The sequence below is a fragment of the Lissotriton vulgaris genome, chromosome 7, assembly GCF_964263255.1.
Source record: "Lissotriton vulgaris chromosome 7, aLisVul1.2, whole genome shotgun sequence".
Classification (NCBI taxonomy): Eukaryota; Metazoa; Chordata; class Amphibia; order Caudata; family Salamandridae; genus Lissotriton; species Lissotriton vulgaris.
In genome coordinates, this window is record NC_141695.1 from 309,881,772 (window position 1) to 309,902,678 (window position 20,907).

Below are 20,907 nucleotides of genomic sequence, written 5' to 3' on the forward strand. Positions count from 1 at the left end.
ACTTCTCTACCCCCCCCCCCCATATTTATAAAACCTACTTATTTTAAATCATTTATTGCTAGTATTCTTAAAGATGACATAAACATAATGCAAAACATACAATTAAAGACTAGAGTTATTCTTGCCTTTAATTGTATGTTTTGCATTATTTGGGCCCAATCAAGGGTTTCATCTCTCTGTTCAGACACTCAGAACTGGAAGATGGTACCCCTGATTGGGAGTTAGCCTCATTGTAGTAACACGAGAAAGATTCGGCTTAGGATTAATCAATAAAGTTGTATTAATAAAAAGGCCTGCAATCAGGCAACAGGAAAGAGTGGCATAACAAGCAAAGTTAAAGGCTCATCTGAGCCCAAGATTCCATGACATCATATAAATACACAGGCGAGTGTTTCACAGTGACATAACAATACAACAAGCATATTAAGAGCTGTGTTGTATATAAAAGCAAACTATGACACAAAACAAAGTGAAAAGGTAATAAATTAAAATAAGATGTACAACATCTCCCTTTATACGAAGAAATTAAAACAAGACATTCATTTCATGAAGCTTTATTCGGTTCAAATAGATACCATAAAAGCACATACAGAAACAACATGATAAAAATAAAATATTAAATACAGTAATTCATAATCATCATATCAGATAAGGTGTAGTTATTGATGCTAAAAATGCATATCTACAAACTGTGATAAATCTGTATCTGCTGGGGGCAGTAAAGGTACACTAGAGAACTACTTTATGAGGGCTGCTACGGACCTGGATAAGGACAATGTGTTGGCCGAGCGCAGGATGGAGCGTCGTCGCTCTATCGAATCTCTGAAAAGTAGACCTTTGTCGGACTTGGTGCCTATACCCGTCTTGCCGGATACAATTACTGACACTCTTAGCGAAGATCCTTTGTCATTGGATAAGTTTCCCATACTCCTTAGAGACACCTCGCCGCACCCTGTTGTTGTAACCATTGCACCATCACCCAATGTGCTGTCTCCAAGCATTCCCATTACAGGTCTTGATGTTATTAACGTGCCTTCTCTCCCAGTTAGGGTGCTACCTAAAAAGAAGGGCAAGATGCTTTATGTGCCCAAAGCTCTTGGTCCCCCACCAGCTAAAAGGAGAAGGGGGGGGGGCACCCCAGAAGTCTAAGCTCAGCCATTCTGAGTTTGGCAAATCTCTCAAAGTTAATGGTCCTGTTGTATCTATGGCTAAGGTCACAGCAACTCCTGCTATAGTGCCATCGGCATCTGTGGTTGCAGATTCAATTGTTATATTGCCTGTCACCAAAACAATATGTGAAGCGAGGCCAGTTTCTCCCCCTCTAGAGGAAGCTTTATTGTCTGGTACCCCCCGGGATCCTATTGAGCAGCTATTCAGGTCCTTCATGCTTCCAATACTAGATATTTTGAAGAGGGTGGAACAACAGCTAGGGAACCTAGAGTCTTTGTATTCTGCTGCTAATGTTGGGGAAGGGCCACCTAGGAACATCGAAAAGCCAGCCCCTCCATTGACGGCTTTAGCTCAGCCTCTAACTAGTCCTGTCCTTAACACGGCTGTCCGCAAGGGTCCTAACAAGGGTAACATCAAAGGCAATAAATCCCTTGCTAATTCCCAACCGAGAGTACCAGCATCTCAGCGAGCCCAACAACAGGTCCCCTTGGCGACAGCAGTAAAAACAGTTGCTTATGTTGCTAGAGAATCTGTGAAGGGAGGGGGAAATCCTACCCCCCAGAACATGCAAGTGGGGAGGGGAAGGTTGAGTGTACCAATCAATGACAAATTACAGGGTCCTAATGTTGAATTACCTCCTGATGCTGTGCCTTTCGTGGTCGTGCTCGCAGGAGTCCCCACCTTGGAGGCTGGTAAAAGGGAGGGGTTCTCCCAGTTGAAAAACAAGACTATGCACTATCTAGGACAAAATAGACCTCTCCCATATTATATTAATGGAGAAATTGTTCACGTCAGGCGTCTTCCCTGGCTTGGCAGCAGGGAAAAGAATTTAACGGGTGACCTCATTGTAATAAATTTTAGAGACCCTGAGGCTGTTAGATTTATATTGAGTGGGACCTCGGGGAACATGAGGAATGCCATAGTCCAATGTGATCTAACTTACTTCTACCCACGATCCCTTGTGACCCCCCCATTCTTCCCTGGAGGTCTAGCAGATTCACAGCGTAACTTCCATATGCCATCCTATAACAGTTACATGGGGCATGCTTCTAGACCTGTGCCTATCGGGAACGATCTTGGGTGGAACACAGTTCCCGTTAGAAGCTATAGTACGCTCCCAGGGAGGTTGGATCACTTACATGGGATCAGGAGAATGGACCATCTGATTCCTTTTACTCCGTTAGAAGTTTCTAACCGATATAATGTTTTCTCCTGTTTCGATGGGTGCGATTGACAGCCGGGGTATTCTGACAGCAGTCCACTGGGCATGGCGACACCAACATCCAACTCCTCACTACTTTCAGCACAAAAGTCTTTGTCATCTGTGCAAATCACTGAGCCCGCAACCGTACTTCCATCGGTTGATGGCTGCTCATCGCAAGGGGTGCCTGATCAGGGGTTTCCAGTGGGTTTAATTGTCGTGAAAGCCCCCCTGGGTGAATTATTTTCTCCAGTCTTACCTGTATGTTCCGCATCTCCTTGCATTGGTGGTAGCCCAACTCTTTGCTCACCCTGCCAAGCCACATTTAGCTTGGATGGAGGCGGGAAGGAGGCCACTGACCGGTGCCTACCCTTGTTAAAGTTGTCCTCTTGGAATATTGCTGGCCTTGAATCAAAGCTCGATCTGCCTGACTGGGGGAGCTTCATAGACCAGTCTGATATTTGGTCCTTCCAGGAAACCTGGGCCACTCGGCCTATATTTCGCTCTGGCTTCTTGAACTTTTCTAGACCAGCTGTGAAAGGTGCAAGGGGCAGACCTGTGGGTGGTCTGGCAATTTGGGTGTGCCAACACGTGGGGGTGACAGTGGAGGAGCTCCCGCTGGACAACCCTGATATGTTGGCCATACGGGTAAACTTGTCTTCGGGGTTGCACGTATTGATTGTCAATATATATATGCGGAGCATCCAAGGGGGAAAATGTTCGCCAGTTGCACTTGTGTTGGAGGGCCTCCTAAGCTCACTGCCGGGGAACATAAACAGGGTGGTAATGGGGGACTTCAATACTTGTTTTGAACCTCTGGGGCTGGATGACGCTATGCTCACCGAGGATGAGGACTCTTTATGGGGCATCCCGGGTCTGGAACTACAACCTATCAAGAAGTGGTCCCAATCAGCCCTATTTTTGAAGGGTCCATGTTTGAATCAGGGAGTGCGTGCAGTTAATGGGAGATTGAAGTCCGACAGGTTGGGGCAATGACTTTCGATAACGGTAGATCCGGCTCCCGCATTGACTATATCCTGGTGAACTTGGAAATGTGGCCCAGTCGTATGGATATGGTGGTGGTAAGTAGAGCCGAGAGCGACCACAACCCCCTTGTTCTATCGATCAAAGAAAGTACCTTTGCAGAGTCCTCTGCGGCTGAGGCGTCTCTGCCTCAGGTTTCATTATCTAATAATGAAAGAAGGGTTAGCTGGCCTAAACTAGCCCTAAATGAGGAGGCTTTGTCTAGGATTAGAACCATGCTTGGGGATACAATGCTTCAAATCAGTGGGTTTGGGCAAGAGTTGGGCCTCCTGGACAATATTACCACTTTACATGGGGATCTCTTTTTAAATCTTAAAACTTTATTTGTTAAGCCCACTAGCCCAAGAAGAAATAAGTTGAAGCCCCTATCTTGGTTTGACAGTGCATGCAGGGACTCGCAAAAGGCACTGCATGCGGCTCTAAAGTCAAGAGATCAGTGCTCAATTCGCAGTTGTAGGGTCACCTATAAAGCGGCGCAGGCTACTGCCAAGAAGAACTGGGATAAGACCCGTTGGAGGGAACTGCTGGAGGCCTGCCAGAGCAATAATATGATTAATTTCTGGCGGCAGCTCAAATGGGGCAATCGCCCACAGGATCAAACACCCTCAAATTGTGTTGAGCCTAGGCAGTGGTTTGAATACTATGGGAACCAATTTAAAACGAATGTCACTAGTCCTGCCACTCTGCTGCCCAATATCATTTATGAAGCCCTGGTTTTTACCTCAAATGAAGTGAGGGCGGTGCTAAGGGTTATCCCGGGGGGTAAAGCACCTGGGCCTGATTGCATACCAGCTGATCTGTTCAAGCAGGAACAAGACCTTTGGGTCCCATACATTGTCCTTTTAGCCAACGCACTGGCTAGGGGTGCGAAAGTCCCAGAGTCTTGGCTGGGGCGGAGATCCTCCCAATCCATAAGAAGGGTGATCGCTCAGTAACAGCTAATTACCGACCTATTAGCCTTATTGACGCTGTACAAAAGATTGTGGCTCGCCTTCTTCTGGGTAGGATCCAGAGCTGGATCTCGGAGTATGATGTTTTAAGTCCCCTTCAGGCGGGTTTTCGGGCCCATATTGGGACCCTGGAGCAAGTTTTTAGATTTATGTTATTATATTGGAAGGTGGTTTACCTAGGGGGAGGTCTGTTATTTGTGGCTTTTGTGGATCTTAGGTCCGCTTTTGACCTAGTGCCTAGGATTAAGCTCTGGGAAGTCTTGCTGGATCTGGGTATGCCCAAAGAGCAGGTGGCACTGCTCATCAATCTGCATTCAAACACCTATGCCAAAGTTAGATGGGGTGGACCAGGGGAGGTCACTGATAGTTTCAAAGTTGCCAAAGGGGTTAGACAAGGGTGTGTGTTGGCCCCCACCCTTTTCTCTTTGTTTATTAATGGAGTGACAAAGTATTTCTCTAATTTTCCAACTGACGCCCCCTCCCTTGCTGGAAGAAAAATCCCCCTCCTCATGTTCGCAGACGACACTCTTATTATTTCCAAAACGAGGCAGGGCCTTCAGTCCGCACTGGCACGTTTTGAGTGTTTCTGTAGCGAGCATGAGTTAGAGGTGAATGTAAGCAAGGCCAAATTTATGGTTCTGCGAGGCCCCAAGGCCGTGAAGGCCAAGGTGTCGATGAGCGGAGCTATTTTGGATCAAACGGAGGTCTTTACATACTTGGGAGTTACATTAAGTGAGAACTTGAGCTGGAAACCCCAACTGGATCTTATGACCCTGAAACATGTTCAACTGGGGGGAGCCCTATTGAAGGAGCATGCAAAATCTCTCACTAAACCTCTGGCACCTTTGGTAAAAATATATGGCTCCAAGATAATTCCTGCAATTATCTATGGTGCAGAATTGTGGGGGTATAGTGATTTATCCTCCTTGAGGGAGGCTCAGAATAGATTCCTCAGATTTTCAACTGGACTTCCACAATCATCACCTAGCTTACCCCTGCAGCTTGATCTAGGTGTTAAATCTATCGAGGATGTAGCACGGTATAGACCACTGGCGTTTTGGCGACGTCTGTGGACTACACCCGAATTATCCTTGTTTGCTGAGGCCATCCTTGATGTGAGGGGGCTTGAAGGGGCCCATAGGGTACCCTGGTTCTCTCATCTTAGGAGGCTTTTGAAAAACCTGCGCTTGGATGTGTTGTGGGCAGATCCAGCTCGCGCTACGTTTCCATCAAAAAAGGCTCTCAAAGATATTTACTGGCACTGGATCGCTGAGAGGAGATCTACCATGGTTGTCGGCCCAACAATGTCATTGGAATTTTTGGCTGTTAAGGACTTCCCTTGATACGAAGACTATTGGGACTTAATAACCAAACCGAAAGATCGCAAATTGTATCACCAACTGCGAGTAGGTTCGCTACCTGTGCGGGGGCTTACCACTCCTGGTCGACTGGAGGCAGCGTTAAGTGCCCCTTCTGTGTAACAGCTGTAGAGAATATTGAACATCTTTTCTTCTGTTGTCCTATGTATTCGTTACCCAGAAGAGTCTGGCTTCTACCAGTATGCCGTTTATTGGGCACTAGATCTGCTGTAGCAGCGACTAGGATTTTAAAAACTGATACTTCTGCCCCTATCGTTGTTGGTGTAGCAAAATATGTGAGTTGGGCATGGTCACTCCGTACTCGGAACCTTGGTAAATGAAGTTCCCTTTGTACTCATTTTTATGTGTTTTTTAGCTGCAACTTAGTATTGCTCTTGTAGTCAGGGGTTCTTTCACATCATTGTTTAAATTTAATACTCTTTTTTAACTTGGTTTTAAACTGTAAAACCGTATTTATTATCTTATATGTCAACTTGTATGAACTATACTTTTATGTATTTTGTCTTTTATGATGTAAATCGAATAAAGACCTCTTTGACCTGTGACCTGCATATCTAATCAATTAACCAGAAAAACAATTATATTTCTAAAAAATCATGCTTTTCCTAGCATTGATGCACTGATTTAAAAAGGTTGCAGTATAAAAACAGATGTCAGCTGATTCCAAATTAAAAATTAAGTTCATAGCATGTGCAACTGTTCGTACTCCGTACTTAATGAACATAGGTTTCAGGAAAGCAATACGAAAGTGAGTGTACAGTTTGCAGAACAACAGAAAATGTACAGTGCTTTGGGTGGATACAGTATCACACATACAGGGCCCAGTCGGATGATTCTTAATATTAGGATGGGCCACCAAACAGTGGGCCATTCCGAATCTGAACCTGGTTAATACAAATTTGTGGGAATTCCTAGTCACCATGGTTAAATACAAAGGAAAACCTATAACAGTGCTATATTTGTTATTGAAAATAACGGTAGACAAAGATCCGGCTGCAATTGCCCGCTTTCTCCCCATAAATGTCAGGAAGATAGTTTTCATTTCAGATTTAGAGATCATAGATGCCGCACCGGGATCATCTAAAAGATTGAGGTTAAAAATGGCCAAAAAACAGCCAACAACATATTTTAGCCAGGGAATGTTTTGATAATTATCCAGGCGTAAACAATCCTCAACGATAGATCTAATAAATTGCTAGTCATCCTCTAGCCAAATGGACCGCCAAGTCATCAAAGCCCTAAGGCCTAATAGATCAGTTAAGTGATTGACTGCAAGCTCTCGATTAATTAACTCAGTCGAGGCTGACTTGGGCAAACAGAGGAGCCTTTTTAAAAATAGATTTTCCTCCAGTTGTAAATCAGAGGCACTACTGTGACCCCAAACTCCTGCCCCATACAAAGCTATTGTAGCACATCAAACCTGGTAAATTTTTAACATATTCCTTGAACGACGATCCCCTATCTTAGCGGCAAATCTGTAAATACCGTGGGCATTTTTTGCCATTTTGTTTCGGATATTAGTAAATTCATTTTCCAAATCCATTTCCCGTCGTTAGAAAAAGTGATACCTAGGTAACAGAATTTTTCCACTTGTTGCACCTTCTCTCTATCTATGAAAAATGTCTTTAAAACTCTAGCTTTACCTCCACAGGTCATTGTGTACGTCTTCTCTTTATTGATTAACAGCTTTCTATCTTTAATGAAGGAAGAAAAACAGTCCATTAATCGCTGTAGTCCTACCCGGGTTCTTGATAATAAAACAGCGTCATCGGCATATAAAAGCACCGGCACAGGTACACTGTTGATCTGAGGGGCATCAGCATTAACTTTTTTTAAAATGACATCAATTTCATTAATGAATAAAAAAAATAAAAGGGGAGCCAAAAGTCAGCCCTATCTAATTCCTCTTCTGACACTAAATTTTTGGGAGCATTCTCCTCTAGTAACGAAGCGCACACTGGTTTTCTGCTTCTCGTATAACCTGGCCAGGAAAAAGATTATACCTTCGGTTGCGCCTGGTTTCAGCAGCGTCAGCCACAGTAGTGCATGGTCCACCATATCGAAAGCACTACTCAGGTCTGCAAAGCAGAGATACATTGAGCCTGGTTTGGCTTCGTTGTACTTCCCGATCAATAGATCAAGATTGACACATTGATCGAGCGTACCGCGACCCTTTCTAAAACCAAATTGACTATCAGCTAGTATTCCATTCTGCCCAACCCAGTCCTCCAATCTTACGAGCATGACTCTACTCATCACCTTGACAGAGGAGTCAAGGAGAGTGATTGGGCGATAATTCTTTGCGTCAGACCTCGCTCCCTTTTTATAAATTGGTACTATAATTGATTCACCACAGGTTGCAGGGGGCTCAGTGCACACAGCTGCATTAAAAACAAGACATAATCCTGATATTTCTTTGGCATCGTAGAACCTCTTCCAGAACTTGTAGAAGCTCCTAAAAATTCATTTAGTGAAACAATGTAATTATCAACATAACTACTGTTATCACTGGACACATTGCATCTATTAGATTCAGTGCTAGACAAACAATGTGTTCCACTATTTGAATTTGGTGATTCGCAATTTTCAATAAATTCAGTCTGTGGATCTGACGGTTTAGAGTTGGTTACAAACTTGTCAAATATACATGTACTAGATGCCGTAGCTGGAAAGTCACACCCTACAGAACCCAAGTATGCTCCATTGCTTACCTCAGCACTCGTGTTCCTCCCATAACAAGCCTTCTCCTTACAAACAATTTTAGACTTTACTATGAGTTCATGTTGTCCAAGTTTGAGTTTAATGATATCACTCTTGTTTCTCCACCCTTTTTCTTTTATGAAAACTGAACCAGCTGCAACTTCATTTACTAAACAAGGTTCTGAATATATAGATTCTCCTTTCTGAACCATTATGGGTTTTCTTATAATAACCCAATCTCCTATTTCAAAACGTTTATCCTTTGCCCTGTTGACTCTGTCAAGATATGACTGTGTCAAAATTTGATTTTCCTTTATTTATTGTTGCACATTCTGTTTGTCCTTATCCATAGCAAAAATTTCCTTTCTCATTTTAAAACTAGACCCAAACTTTGGTGTAAGAAAAGTGTTTCCTCTCCTATCCCTCATCAAGAAGAATGGTGTGTAACTTGTTATTTCATTTGTTGTGTTATTTTAACAATTAACTTTTTCATGAATAAAATCACTTTCTGGTAAATGTGATGCTATAGCAAGGTGTATTCCTTCTTTAATAATTCTCTTGACACGTTCAACCAGACCATTTGATTTTGGTAAATATAAGGGTGTTTTTTCATGTTTGATGCCATTCTTTTTTTTAAATGAATACGTTTTCATTGATGTAAATTGTGTTGCATTATTTGAAACTATAACTTCATGTAAACCCTCATTTGAAAAAATTATTTCTAAAAATGTAATTGCACAATCTGGGCTGATTTGAGCAAAAAATTCAAAGTAGATCCATTTACTGTAATAGTCACTTACTACAACAATAAACCTGGAATTACTGTCCAAAACATTGAATGGCTCAGCAAAATCAATAGCGAACTTTATTCAAGACGTCTTAGGTATGCTTACCAACTGCATTTCATTAACTCTTGGTTTCCAGTGTTTGTCAGATTTTAAACACTGTACAATTATCCACATGAAAATTGACATCAGTGTCCAAACCTGGCCACCAATAATACATTTTCAAACGTTTCTTTGTAGAAGTGCTACCAGGATGTGCCAAATGTATTAATCTTTTCCTCAGTTTTGTAGGAGGGATGAAAAAATCTCCTCTTAGAAATCAATCAAGCAAACAATCATTCAGGGGAATTGTAAGCGCGCGACTCACCCGTGAGGGTCTCAGGTGCTGAGGGCAGGAGAAGGATCAGCAGGTCTGTTCAGCCAAAGAGCCAGGTCTTGAGGGTCTTCCTGAAGGTGTTCAGGGAGGGGGCGAGTCTGATGTCTGCCAGTAGCTCGTTCCAGGTCTTGGCTGCAATGTGAGAGAAGGATCTTCCGCCTGCTCTGGCTCTGTAGATGCGCAGGGTTTTGGCCCGTGCGAGGTTAGCAGATCAGAGGTTTCTTTGGGGTGCGTGGAAGTTGATTCTGTTGTTGAGGTATTTGGGTCCGTTGTTTGTGTAGGCATGAGTGAGGATTTTGAAGGTGACTCTTTTCTCCACAGGGAGCCAGTGGAGTCTTCGTAGGTATTGGCTGATGTGTTCGTGCCGGGGGATGCCGAGGATGAGTTTGGCGGCGGTGTTCTCGATTGTCTGGAGTTTGCGGAGTAGGGACTTGTTGATGAAGGCGTAGAGTGCATTTCCATAGTCCAGTCTGCTGGTGATGAGTGTATGCTACATATAAGGTGGTCCCAGTTGAAACAAATCCTTGCGCACAGAAAAAGGAAAATTTTCAGGGAAAAAAATACAATCTTTACAATTCTTTTGTTGAGAGATGTTTAGGTGTTGAGGTGGTAGGGGCACCCCTAGTGGACCACTATAAGAGGGCAGGCCACACAGTCGAAGAGTTACAATGGGTGGTCCTTGAAAAGGTCTCCCTGGGCCCGAGGGGCGAAAACATTGGTTCTGTCCTTAATGTAAGAGAAAGTAAATGGATGACCCGTTTGGACACGATCCAACATGGGCTGAATGAACAAGATACTAGTTATGCCCAATTGGCGTGTTTATGTTAATGAGGTGTGGTTTTCTTATATGATAATGTGTTTCATGTAAATACTTGGAGGTTCTTTCGAGAATACTTTTGTCTCCCCACAGGACATTAACAGATGAACAGTGCGACAATGCGATTCCGAATGTTAATATGTATATATCAGGAATTATATTGTTGTGATATTTCCTGTCAATTCTTGGTGATATGCTATGAGTACTTTGTACTTTGTAACCAATACCCACAATCAGATCTAGTGTGCAAACGGACTGTTCCCAGTGTGGCCAAATGTCCTACATTCCTCACAAAGGTCAGCCATCCCGCTGTCAAGTAATCTCGATGTTTGAAACCACATCTTTCTAAATAAGCAGAATAACCATGGAGCTTATTTTCTACCGGCCCGTACAACTACGCAGTAGTCTTTTTTCCATGAACTATGCCGTGCAATGTCATTGGCTAGTAGAGCTGCAGGCATCTAGCTGCTGCGAGTACACTCGCTGTTGCCGGTCCTTCCCCTTTAAGTAGCTTTGTAGGTCCCGCACGAACTCACTTCCGATGAGGTGCCTGTGAGACAAGACAGACTGTTTATCCGTGGTAAGTGACCTATGGCTTTTATCAGCTTTCTCATGACGTTTATCTGTTACAGCAAATGTGACCAGTTCAATAAACATCCGTCCCCCCATTTTCTTGTAGATTGGAGCTCGGATGTGGCAGGAGTCTAAACCGCCACGCTTGCGGTGAGTTTTTTTACTGGAACTATAAGTAGTAACCTAACGTACCAAAGTTTCGTGCAAGGGCATCCTGACTGAACCCCCTCTTTGCCTACCACAGATAATCTCACAGAATTGAACTCGAGATTCATTGTCCAACGTAATACCCTAATAATATTGATGTCACAGGATTGTGTCCCCTCGGGTAATTGCTTTTGTTTAGTACGACTCAGTGCATAACGACCTTATTTTTCCTTATTTTTTAAGAATAATGTGTTTTACATGATGATGACAGAGACAGTATACCAGACAGTAATTTGGGCTCAATGAGTTTGGTATATCTAGATGTGCCATGGTTGTGCGGTCCTCTAGTATGTGATGCCTATTCCCCCGTTTTAACCCGGCTGGGTATTTTTCTGATGCTTGTTAACTGAAGCACGTTCTTGAACATTTATGTTCGCAGCCATGTGGGACTCACTTAATCAATGTCCACTTCACTGACAATAGCCTAACTTTTCTAGATTGACGCTCTCTTCAACATCCGAAGCCTTCGGGCCCACTCCTCGTCCTGGAAGGTGCCACACAATCCACTGTGACTATATAGGTAATGTCTTGCGACTGTAGCAGCTCATCTAAGCAATTGGAAGTGGTATTCCCCAGCTGATTCCCTTGTTTTTAAACCATAGGTGTCCGCCCTCACCTTCCCAGAACCCCCACCTGTCCTGATGAAGACCCCGCAGTAGGGCATGAACCAGTCTACAATACTGGGGTCGAAACGTCGACATACCACCTGTTTTTCCCTACCCATCTACAACAGTTCATTTCTGGCTGTGTCCAATGTATTGGGATAGGAATGAGAATCTGTATCGAAATACTTGAATGGCAATGTGAATACGCCCCTGTGGTATAATTTTTTCAAATGTATAAAGGACCACCTGTGATTTCTTTTGAACCTTTTCTATATTCACACCACCCTCACTACTTTAACCCCCTCACTTCCCCCTTCCTTCTTCTTTTGGGCATCAAGAATAATGTATTAATTTTGATGAATGTACGTGCAACTAATCTGCAATTGAGGATGTGAATTAAAACATCACTCAACAAAAGAATTGTAAAGATTGTATTTTTTTCCCTGAAATTTTTCCTTTTTCTGTGCGCAAGGATTTGTTTCAACTGGGACCCCCTTATATGTAACATTGACTACCCAGGTCCCAGTGCCGTTGGGTCAACTCTTTATTCTGTAACGGCGATGAGTGTATGGCTGACTGTCTTCCTTGACTGAAGGGGGATCCATTTGAATGTTTTGCATTTTCTATACTTAACTCATCAGAAATTTCTGAAAAGGTTTCAGTGCATTACTTAAGTTCCTAATGGGTGGGCATTTACCAATGACATATTCCATAACTTTCTTAAGGACCGGGTCATTATTACTTAAATCAAACCATTCTTTTTCCGAACATGTGCAATCAGTATCCCGAAAAATATCAACACCTGCAACTACACACTCTCTATCTTCTGAAAGTTCTGCCTCTGATTCTAAAACTGGAATACTTGACAAACCGTCAACACGTATATTGTTTTCCAGAAATATGTTTGATTGTAAAATTTAATTCTTGTAATTTAACAAACAAACTTACAAGTCTAAAAGATGCCTTTCTGTTACCTGTCCTACACCCGCCCATCATGTAAGTTAAAGGCTTATGGTCCATTACAACCTCGAAATACTTGCCCCTACATCTTTAGCTTCTCAACAGCCCACGCGCATGCCAAAGTCTCTCTTTCTAGTGTGCTGTAAAAAAGACCTGCATTGTTAAATCTCCTAGGGATAAACGTTACTGTCTGCATACATCCTTTAACTTTTTGTGTGAAAACTGCACCTATCCAACAGCAGTCGGATCAACTGTTACAATATTACTTCCTTCTGAATCATAAGGATGCAAAGAAGGTGCTTCCACAATGCTTTTCTTTACATCTCTAACATGTCTTGGATTTTTGGTAGGGGATGGTAGTCTACCGCTATATTTTTATTTAATGACATCAAGTCAGCACAGAGCCGAATCATGCCATTATTTTTTTTAATAATCACAATAGCAGATACCCACTTTGAAGAGTCTGTTGGTTCAATTACTTTTTCCTCAACTTATTTGTTCACTAACTGTTCAAGTTCTCCTCTAACGGACAAGGGTACAGCTCTGACCTTATGTTTCACTCTAATAGCATTCTTTTTAATCTTGATTGAGCGTACAAAACCTTTGAGAAATCCTATTCGGTCATCAAAAACTGAATCATATTTTTTCAAAACCTCATCTAATGTTTTAACATCAGACACCCTCTTTATGTTTGTATCATCAATCACACCTAAAACTATTGAATCTACTGCTCTTGGTTTTAGAATAATGTCTAGTTTTGCTAAGTCTTTACATCCCAAAATATTTCTACCCCTCTTAGCAACATAAATGTTTGTTGAAATTGATCTTCCTTTAAAAAAAAAGAATTCTGAAAATAACCCAACATATTAATGTCGCATTCCCCAAAGGCTTTTGGATTTACATCAGTGAAGAGAAGTTTAATATTGGGCCAAGATTCCTCATATGTTTTATCTGATATTATTGTAATAGGAGAACGTGAATCAGCCAATATTTCTAACTCAACTGCTCCTATTTTAAGATAGCCAAGTGGTCTTTTAATCCTACCAGTTTTCTCCTCTACAGTCAAAACAATATTCAAACACATCCCCTCATCAAAATCTTCAATGTTAATTACTTTAACTTTTTGATACTGACTTGTTTTTACATACACTGGCAAAATGACCAACCTTAAAACATTTTGTACATTTCTTACCCTTTGCTGGACATCCTTGATAGTCTGCCTTGTGATTTTTAGAACCACATCTGAAACATACAATACATCTTGAATCAACAAAACTACCAACTCTATTTCTTTCTTCATTTTTGTATTTTTGTTTTCTTCTGTCCTGTAAAGAAAAAACATTAGAATTTTGTACGTTTTCCGCAGATAGAACTATCGATGACTCAAGAGAAAGCTCAATCCCTTCTGCTATATCTATTACTTCGTGTAGAGTTGGATTCCTGTAAGACAACTGTTGTGAATAGATTAAGTAGGTAGCAGAACACGTCTTCAGGTTATTAAGTTAGGTTTATTAAGTTACATAGAATAAGACAAGACAGCAGAGCAGTAACACCTCAGAGCTGACCAGACCAACTGCCAAGGCTGGAATCTCCACACACACCAGATAGAACACACTTAGGTACTATGGGAGATAGAGAAGGTAGGAACACTAAGAAAGGACTACAGACACCAAGTAGCCATATTGAACCAAGTAAGAATATACAACACATCTCCTCCCCTTACAAACAAAACACAAATGAAAGACTCAAACACATAGTAAGTGTTAAGCATGGAGAAACACAAGTAAGAATATACAACAACACCATTCTCTCTTGTATTTTCTTTGAGAAACAGTGGACGACAAACTGGTCTCCAATGTATATGTCAACCAATCATTACATTCACACTTTGTTGCCAAAACTCTTAAACTCACAATATACTCTTCTATCGTCTCCTTCTCCTGCTGTTATCTCATGCAAAAACGATGCCTTCCAATCACGATGTTTGGTTCCACTCCAAATTAATTTTTCATTCTTTTAATAGCTTCCTGGTACTCATTTAATGGTATGAACTGGCCTAGTGGACTTTCCTACTCTGGCAAACTGTCAAATATTTCCTGACCTGCCGTTCCCTGTAAACCAAACTTTATTGCTTTCTTTCTTTCTGGCTCATATGCCTTTCCATCTATTGCAATTAGATAGTTCTCGAAAGATCTTAATCAATTTTTCCAGCGCATGTTAGGTTTACCAGGTTCATTTAAAAATGCGGTAGGGATGCAAATTGTATTACTTTGAGCTTATAATTCTTGAAGATCAGAAAATGTATGTTGGTTACAACGACTTACTAGTCATGAAATAAAACTAAAAACAGACCTTTTATGAAACTAATCAGTTTCAATAATGTATTTAAATTCTCACCATTAGTTATGACCAACTTGTAGGTTTTCAAAGAATGAAGTTGATACTAATTTTCTTCACTTCTGCCTTTTTGCACTTTCACTGATTTAATAATAGTACAACACATGCTTTATTTTTAAATAGTTAAGAAATGTTCACCTTTTTCCTTTTTTGAATCCTCGAGTGCTAAACCTTGCTTCATTAAATGTCTGCCCAATCCCGTCTTCCAATACTTTTCCTTTGAAATTGCATGTTTTCAAAATTGAGTCACGCATGCAACTTGCTTATGTGCATGGTGACGCGTACCTTCCTGTTTGCTCAGCATGCATTGCATCACAGAAGAATGCTCGCGTGCGACGGTGCGTTCGTGAACGCGGCCATTACAGTTTGTTAACTGTCAATTCTTCAATTTTAACGGTATGTAATGCACTGCTTTCTCTGCAGTCTCGCGTATGAATAACATTCTTAAATCTTTAGTTAAGACTCGCAACAGGCTCACAATGCTGATACACAAACTGACCTCTATAATATTTCACAGTCGATCGTCGCTCACCGCTCGTTGTTATTGTGCCTAGATATCAATCTGCTGTAAAATTGCTGATTAGCCGCAGGCCTTTCTTGTCTATGAAGTCCCACAGGTAATCGTTGCCAATTTGTAGTGACACAAGAATGACGTGGCTTAGGATTAGTCAATAAAGCTTTATTGACAAAAAAGGCCTGCAAGCAGGCAACAGGAAAGTGAGGAATAACAAGCAAAGTTGACCACAGTCCTGGTCAATGCGAACCACAAAAGTCACTAAATTAAACGGTTCTCAACCCTCTGATAGCTTCGCACAGAAGCAGTCTGGCTTAACTTAGAGACACTGTGCAAAGTATTTATGCCAAACAAAGCGATACCAAAGGGGATGATGGACGGAGCGCTTGAGCAAATCAAACACTTACCCCCAGTCATTTGATCTGAGTTTAATCCATCATCTGAGCCCAAGAAACCATGACATGACATAAATACATGGTGAGTGTTCCACAGTGACATACCAATGCAAAAGCATGTTAAGAGCTGTGTTGTATATTAAATCAAACTATGATACAAAACAAAGAGAAAAGGTAATAAATTAAAGTAAGATGTACAACACTCATGTTTACTAGAATACAATTGAGACATTCTTACTTGAGCTAAGCCACCTTCCATATGTTTCCATGGAGACTAAACTCTATTGTGTCAACTTGGCTGAAATTTACCACACCAGTGTCTTGAAGCACTTGGGACACTTAAAATTATTTTAGAACCCATTCGGAGTCTTGGATTGCACTTTACATTAGCATCTCAATATTGGTCTTCAGTAATTAATTCTCAAATATGTCTGGAAGAGTTACCTATTACTGTTAATCACAAGTCAAGTCTCTAACCTACCTGGCATGGTCATCTGCACCGCCATCATCATGTGAAACCGATTCCAAGAGGATTGCTTAATCAATATATTGTCAGCCAGAAGTTAGAAGACAGCTACAAAACCTTTTTTTATCACTTCATGATCATGCTGGGTTTATCCCATGGTGTTGCACTAATATGAATCACTTAAGAGGTCTAGGATTGGCAATCTGTACCTACAATGGCCTCTTTGGGTGCAATTAATTTTGGTAGTATTACTCTCAATTGTATAAGGTTAAGAAAGGCGTTGCTCACTGGCAGGGTGAAGATAAGTGGGTGGTGAATGATATTTATTAATTTTAGACTCAGTTAAGTTTGATGACACACTGGAGGCTGGCTTCTCTCTGGCTGGGGCAAGCTGAGGCACCCACCAATATATCCTTATGCCCATAGTTACACCACAGGGTTTGTTGTTTGTTTCTTACAGAGACTATATAATGAATCACTCTAACTATTTGCCTTTATTGTAAATCGATTGGCTGTGCTGTACCACAGTGTTGTGTTTTTATTTGCTCATAGATGGATAATATCTGCTAGGAAGATGTATGGCTAAGTAGAGACATCTCTCACTGCAATCACAACTGACATACATATATAACTTATTTCTTTAACATCCATCTGTTAAAACAGTCAAGTTCTGGAAAAACAAATAGGTCTCTGAAAGCACTGAGGAACTGCTTTTGGGGGTGATAAACTGCTTTAGAATCCACTGCAGCATGCTGTGTATGTGGGTAAAAATGGTTTTAGTCTACCAATGCACTTTATCATAGTGAAGGGGGGATGAGATATGGAGGAAGTTTTAAAAAGCCCAGAGTACTGAACTCTGAGAGAAGTCAAAAAGTTAGAGAGAAAATGGGAGAACAAAGGAAGGGTCAGTACAGAACATAATTAACACGCAAGTCATGCCCTTCAACCAAACCATCAAATGACATCAGACTGCGCATCAATTGAGCCCTAGCAACCCTCCTTTTCCTTCTGTTGAAGAAGCAGCCATAATATTGATAGATACAGCCAATCAACTACAGTGTAGGAAATTGGGTTTTTAATTGAGGGAGGTGAAACTCCTTCTCAAACAACAACCACAATCCTGGTCAATGCGAACCACAAAAGTCACTAAATTAAACGGTTCTCAACCCTCTGATAGCTTCGCACAGAAGCAGTCAGGCTTAACTTAGAGGCACTGTGCAAAGTATTTATGCCAAACAAAGCGATACCAAAGGGGATGATGGATGGAGCGCTTGAGCAAATCAAACACTTACCCCCAGTCAACTGATCTGAGTTTAATCCATCATCATTCTTTAGCTCACTCCACAACCCCAGTTCAGACATGGCCATATGCAAATCAGTCTGACCCTGTGCCTCATGGGAACAGTCCAGCCCGAACTGCCAAGTCATGTCTTCCCTGGACCAGAAACAAGCATCCTGGGACCGGTTTCTGGCTAATCAGCCGTCATCAGCCAGGCCAGCTTGAATCCAGTGGCAAAGTGAGCAAGGGACCCACGTCTGGGCATACCCTGCCAACTTAGGGCAAACAAAGCGATACCAAAGGTCCTCCCTGGATGCTGGTTTCCAATCCAGGTAGGACCTGGCCTGGCAGTTCGGGCTGGACTGTTCCCATTGGGCGCAGGGTCAAGACTGATTTGCATATGGCTGGGTCCAAACTGGGATGGCATGGTGAGCAAATAAAACAATAGATTTAGGCCCAGATCTCTGTACTAGGGTGAATGTATGGCATTTTTCTGCATTCTGTCCATCAATAGTTCTTTTTGCAATTGTCACTCTGAGTGGGACGGGTATGCTCAGACGTAAGTCCTGTGCTCTCCATGTCACTGGAATCAAGCTATCCTGGCTGAAGAGGGGTGAAGGATGCTTGTTTTCAGTCCAGGGAGGATCTGGCCTGGCAGTTCGGGCTGGACTGCTCCCATTGGGCACAGGGTCAAGACTGATTTGCTTATGGCTGGGTCCAAACTGTAATGGCACGGTGAGCAAAAAAAAAAGATGGATTTAGGCCCAGATCTCTTTACTGGGGTGAATGTTTGACATTGCTCTGTATTCTGTCCATTAATAGTTCTTTTTGCAAGTATTTATGCAGCACACAAACAGTAAAAAAGTGAAAACATGACACAAGAATAATCCCACAACAATTTAGTAAAACAGAATAATATTGAATAAGTAAAACGACAGCAAACTTAAATAAATATAAGAAGTCGAATCAGGGCTATGCAATTTTAAAAGTTTAAGTAAATTTAACATCAAGAAGCAAAACACACTTACTGTGGGTATCTTGTCATGCTAGACCAGGAAGAAGTCATATGTTCAAGTCAACCGTGAGGGAGTGTGGGCCGGATACAGGGACCAGGTTAATCCAGCTGAAAAAGTTACCTTCTCACAGAAGAGAGGAGCACAGAGTTCAAAAATGCATGGTAACACAAGAAGAGCTCAATTGATTCCAGGAAAGGATCCACGACCTGAGATGTACCTCTTGGGGATGTGAAACTTCCTTTAAGAGAGACCAGCAGGGGTCAGGTAGGACCATTTGATAGGCCAGTTGCAGGGAAGCCTCTGGAGCTTGATGTATCCCCGTAGTTCAGAACAGGGTGTCAGCCAACTGACCCTTGGAGTAACCCAGGTTAGCCCGGAATGAAGGGAGCAGGCCCAGTCTTCTCAAAGTCTCAGAGAGCAGGGAAGACCTCAAGAAGCAAGGCAGTGGGGGGAGGAGCTTCGCGGGCAACCAAGATGGCCGCGTAAGCTCGGAGCTCCGCGGACCCTCCGACCCTCCGCAAATATCCTGTTGGAAATCCTGATCCACATTAGTGGATTCTACTAGGTGGATGGTCGCAGACACGAGAGCAGCTTTCCGCTTCTAAATTGGTGGTTCCTAGACGGAGTTACGTCGAGCTGAACTCCGTGCCAGGGATACGCCATTGTCTCCTGGGTGGTTGCTGCCTTCACTGACGCTCCGCACGATTGGAATGCGAAGCGGCTGTTTGTGGTCCCTGCTGACGGAGTTCTTGTGGCTGCGGAGTCGCCTACTGCCGGCCTGGTGTGACTACTGACACTGCCTCTGCCCTGTTCGTGTATCTCTTGTTCGGGTGGAGTAGCCCTTTGTTCTCCTGGGACCCAACATGGCCGGCAGATTGGACCCCAACAGGAAGTCGAACAGAGGTGTTCGTAGGACGACCCAAACGCAGCAGAACAAAATCGACCGGTATGCTCAGCAACGGACCTCACCCACTGTGGTGGCCTCCTCTAAGGACCTTCATCGTGCAGGCTCGCCTGAGGGCTCTGAGCCTACCCTGTGCAACGTTATGGGGGCCATCGCGGGCATTCGCTCGGAAATGCAAAAGCAACACGAGGTCCCGACTCACAAGGTGGACACTCTGGCTGTGGACCTTACTCTTATCAGGGCTGACTTGGGGAAAACTAACGACCGAGTGAAGTCTCTTGATCTCAAGACCTCCAGCCTAACCACCGACGTCTCGGACCTGCAGACGGAGGTCCGGACCCTGAGACTAGCCAACGACCAATTTTCCAGAAGACTGGAGGACTTTGAAGGACGTGCCAGGCGGCAGAATGTCCGTATTATTGGTGTTCCGGAGGGAGCGGAGGAGGCGGCAGTGGACCTTTTTGTGGAGGACCTGGTGCAGGCGCATCTCGCACCTTCAGGCCTGAGCAACTTTTTCTCGGTGGAGCGGGCCCATCGGGTCCCGGGCGGCCCGCCGAAGTCGGGTGTGGTGCCTAGACCCATCATTGCCCGGCTCTTCAACTTTAGAGACCGGGATGTTATCCTTCAGACGTCCAGACGGCATGGACCGCTCAAGTACCAGAACTCTGAGGTGCACTTCTATCCGGATTTCACTAGGGCCGTGCAGAGGCAGCGCCAGAGTTTCGTAGGTGTGAAACGGCGCCTGAGAGACATGGGCTTTAAATACTCGATGCTGTTCCCTGCCAAACTTCGGATTGAGCACGAGAGCCGTGCCCTGTTCTTTGATGTGCCGGAAAATGTAAGCGACTGGCTGGGCACTTTGCCACAACGCCGGGAAGAACAGGACGAACATTCCGGAGGCGCAACTGGTGGTTCCGATCTCTAGGACTTGTTTCTGCTGCGCGGATCATGGCGGTTGGTGTCCCTGCTGTCTGTGACTGATAATACCAATGTTACTTCGATGTTGATGATTCTCCTGTCGTTTACAAGGTGGGTGGCGGGAGGGGTTTGTGGAGATTCCTTACTCCTCTGGGGACTTTTTGTAGACTAGTTCATGGGGCGACAGGCACACTGCTGGTTGGGGGGGCTCTTTAGTCTGCTGCAGAGGTGCAGGGTGGGGGGTGGTGTTG

At 43.1% G+C, this 20,907-nt stretch overlaps 1 long non-coding RNA gene across 1 annotated transcript; it reads left to right on the forward strand.

Annotated features, from left to right (window-relative positions):
* The first annotated feature begins 11,101 nt into the window (after positions 1 to 11,101).
* On the forward strand, positions 11,102 to 12,221 carry LOC147701441 (uncharacterized). Its single transcript, XR_015297182.1, has 3 exons — positions 11,102 to 11,145; positions 11,640 to 11,722; positions 11,805 to 12,221. It is a non-coding gene; the product is annotated as an uncharacterized LOC147701441 (long non-coding RNA).
* The last annotated feature ends 8,686 nt before the right edge of the window (positions 12,222 to 20,907 follow it).